The sequence below is a fragment of the Limulus polyphemus genome, unplaced genomic scaffold, assembly GCF_000517525.1.
Source record: "Limulus polyphemus unplaced genomic scaffold, Limulus_polyphemus-2.1.2 Scaffold2219, whole genome shotgun sequence".
Classification (NCBI taxonomy): Eukaryota; Metazoa; Arthropoda; class Merostomata; order Xiphosura; family Limulidae; genus Limulus; species Limulus polyphemus.
In genome coordinates, this window is record NW_013667829.1 from 143,231 (window position 1) to 147,691 (window position 4,461).

The 4,461-nt window shown below is 37.1% G+C and overlaps 1 pseudogene; it reads right to left on the reverse strand.

Moving 5' to 3' along the window:
- Nucleotides 1-249: 249 nt before the first annotated feature.
- Nucleotides 250-864, reverse strand: LOC106466314 (annotated as a pseudogene).
- Between the last annotated feature and the right edge of the window lie 3,597 nt (nucleotides 865-4,461).

Below are 4,461 nucleotides of genomic sequence, written 5' to 3' on the forward strand. Positions count from 1 at the left end.
TTGTGTTGCTGTATATTTTTGAAATTAGGTTTACTTTCTGGTTCTTTTCCTGATTCCATTATTTCAAATAATATTGATATTTATGATATATTGTTCATTAATATTAGCGTAAAGTCCTGGCCAGGCATGTGTTTATTATCTGTGTTTTCTTAAGTGTTGAATTTATTTCTAAGTGTTGTTATAGTTGAATAAATTGTTGTTTTTTTTATTGTTGAACCTTGATTATAGCAGGATGTTTATTTTAGACCATTACATTGGCGCACAAACAGGGACACAGAAAGCCATGCTAGTCAGTTTGCCATTTGATTGTGGTATAACTTTACCCACAGCCCTGGCAGTTCCTGTTGAAGCTGGAATAAAGTTTTGATTGCCCTCGTGACCATCCCACCATGCCTTACAACATGGGCCATCAACAGTCTTCTGGGTGGCTGTAACAGCAAGAACTGTGGTCATGAGACCTTCAACAATACCAAAGGTATCATTGATGACCTTAGCAAGGGGAGCTGAACAGTTGGTAGTGTAAGATGCATTACTGATGATTTCCATTCAAGGATCATACTTTTCATGGTTCATACTCGTGACAAACATGGGAGCATCAGCTGAAGGCGTGGAGACGATAATTTCCTTAGCCCCTCCCTCAATGTGAAGTTTTTCTTTTTCTAATTTGGTGAAAACTCTAGTTGATCCCATAACACATTCAGCACCAATTTTTCCATATTGAATGATATTAAGTTTCATTTCTTGAAAAACATAGATTTTCTGCCCACCAATAATCAGCATTCCTCCATCAGCTCGGATTTTACCTTTGTAATGACCATGTGTGTAATCATACTTGAACATGTAAATCATGTAATTAACATCGATAAAATGATCATGAACAGCTACAACTTCAATTTCTTTGTCCAAACAAGAACAGAGGCAAGTTACAACGTCGAAAAGGCTCAGAAACAACAATGGCAAGTCTACAACCATAAGAGACACACAGTAACGTATAAAGTAGGTGATGCAGTATTACTAAGGACATATTCTTTATTTTATGTAGTAAATCATTTTACTGCACAATTTACTCCCAGGTGGAATGGACCTTTCGAAATTACGAAGTGTTTTACTCCACGAGTGTATGAACTAAAATATCCTAGATCACGTGTAGCTATAGAACAATTTCATATCTCTGATATAAAGAGATACACATATTTCCCCAAGTGACAATTCTCTCGACAGTGAGGAAGATAGTAATCGTCCTATGCAGTTGCAACAGAACAAAAATGTCGACTACAGGAGACTGGATGGTCGTTCCCACACAAGAAAAATAGCTTCTGCTGGTGTGTCTACTCTCATCCTTTCAACTGATCCTGCTGATGGTTAACCTCTGTCTTCTCCTCAAAGGACGTTGTTACCATGTCGCAGAGTTAATTATTGTAGTTAGCTGGTCTTCAAAATTTTAAACTTTTGGGAAGCCTAATCAGAGCCGGAAGCCATAGAAGATTAAGATAGTAAGTGAACATTACAGTTAGTTAATCATTGCTGTTTATCACACGATATTTTTATTTATATTGAAGGGTATTTTTGTGTTGCTGTAATTTTTTGTTGTTAGGTTTTTCTGGTTCTTTTTCTTGACTCCGTTATTTTAAATAATATTGAAATTTATTATATATTGTTCATTAACATTAGTGTCAAGTCCTGACCAGGCATGTGTTTATTAACTGTGTTTTGGTAAGTGTTGAATTTATTTCTAAGTGTTGTTATAGTTGAATAAAATGCCTTATTTGTTGTTCAACCTTGATTGTAGTGGTGTGTTTATTTTAGACTGTTACAGCCAGCTCCAAAATCCAGAAATCTGCAACAGGGCCAATTGTGAACCCTCCCTTGTTTCTTTAATGAATTTATATATCTATTAAGACATGATATTAAAGTACTAAGACACAGAAAGCAGGGACCACCACTTCCTCTAAGTCAATCACTTTACAATAAATGACTGTTCTAACTTTTGATTAAGTCCTCACCATATCGATCAGGAGGCTGTCATCAGCAGTTCAGCTGACTATTTGAACTGTCAGTTGTTTCTAAACTTGATGTTTCCTCATTTGGCTGATCGTGAACAGCCAGATAAGTATTTTCAGCACTTTCCTCCGCAACCTCTAGGTTCAGGTTGGATAAAACAGTTCCATTCTTCTGTGAGTCGTCAGTCTCTTCCTCTCATTCCTGGTTAAGCCAATGCATAAGAGGCTCATAAGTAATGTATGTATGTATGCAGCTATTTCACATATATATTATCTGGATTTGCAAGTATCTTGACTGCTGTAACTCTTAGGTTAATGTACCAACTGAATGGAGCACACACACACACACACACACAAAATCCTGTGATTTGCTGATGTATCTGCTCCTTCATTGTTTTATAATCACAACGCTTTCGTCCTTGTGTTATCCTTACTAGCTGATGGCACATCAACTACTATATACCTTAATTTACATATTTTTGCAATAATTGTGGGACATCTGCTACAGGCTGGAGGACCATATATCACCAAACGTCAGCATGTTCTGCAAACATCCTATGATCTCTCCTTTGGATCTCTCAATGGATTTGGCTTAGATTTGCAAATCTGGCAATCACATGTTTGCAATCTGTGTTACCCATTCTGCCAAACCAACTGGCTGCGGTTGACAATGTGAAACACACATCTTCACCACACCCAACACACTTTTCACAACTTTTAGTTCTTGGAGTTAGGTTACTAATCTATGTGGATCTTTTCAAGTGCTACAACCTATGCTATCCAGTGTTCTGCAACTGCATCAGCCATGAAAAGCACTGATATATCGACTAATAAATAAGCCTCTCACTTTGTAAATTAGTCAATAGCCACGAGTGTATATTGACAACCTCATTCCATATCTGCAAATGGACCAGCAATGTTCAGGACTATTCTCTGCTGGAGTTTCTCCTATTTTGGTGGATTTTTTTTTTCTGTTTAACACATAATGTACAATAATGACATCAGTTTTGAATATCTCGACTTGAATGCAGTCAGAAGAACTGCCATATAAGTAAAATTTTTCTGCACTTCAATCTTTATATTATGTAAATTCTGGACAATATCTTGTCTTAGAGTTCCATGAAATATCAGCTGCCATTCAAGCTGAAAATCAAAAGTTTGTGATCAATAACAATAGTACAGCACATTGTTTTCACTTGTAATTGCTCATCAAGTGTCACAGGTTACGTGCATCCATGATACATTTCTCATTCTGAGCTTACTAAATTCCACCTTGTTGAAGCAAGGAGTGGCCATGATAGATTTGGGCCATTATATTGTTCTTCCTAGAGCTCTCATCCATCAACTAATTGGCTTAGTGTCATCACAGAAGAAATTATTCCAACTCCAACATAGTATACGGGGTCAGGACATTCAACGAATGGACAGGGTTTCCCATATGGTGAGACAACTCATTGGCATTTCTGCATCGTGGCCTCGGATGGTGTTGTGTGACTATCATACTTCTCCAATAATGCTATCCAGTATGTACTGCCCATTCCAGTTTTTAAATTCAGCAATCACATCAGTGATTTATGTTCCACTTTAATGGTGAACTTTCATGCAGGCAGTGTCAATAGTGTTTCACAAAGACCACAACTGCTAGTAGGTTTTATTTCATCATGCAGTATCTACAGTCATGAGACTTGATCATAGAATTAATGTAAGTGATTACATCTTCTACTGCATTTTGCAACTATGTTATCACTGCTCAAATGCTTCTATCATTAGAATCAGTATCTAACATGAATTCACAGCCATCTCATGGATATGCCAATAATGAGGCTTCCAATAAAGCATGCTACAGGCACGAGAATGTTTCTCACGATCCTCACTCTAACTGAAGTATATTTCTAATTTAATGAGAGTGATAATCGTGTGACAATTTTTGAAAACTTGACCTCAACTCTCCAATATGGCAACACAAAACCAGGGAAACTGAAGACTTCTCACTTGGTCAGGGATAGAGACAAGCATTTCACTTTTGTTATCTTAGTAGGGTCTGTGAAGTCTCCACTCCTTCTCACAATATGACTGAGATGTTCCACTTCCATGCACATGAGCACACAATTTCCTGATTTGATTTTCAAGCCTGTTTTTTTGCATCCACTGGAATACCATTTTCAGGTTCTCAGTTGTAAACTCGAATGTGTGACCAAACACTAAGATACTACCAAGATAGACCAGGTATTTCTCCCATTACAATTCCTTCAATGTAAGCTTCATTAGCCTCTCAAAAGTGGTAGGTGCATTACACGGATCAAAAGATATGACTTGAAATTCGTACAAGCTATTCCTTATGCTAAAAGTAGGTTTAGGTCTGTTCTTATCATCAAATTGGACGTGCTAATATCCAGAAACCAGATCTAAACTGCTGAACGAGAATCTTCCAATATATCCAGACATTCATCTATTTGTGGCA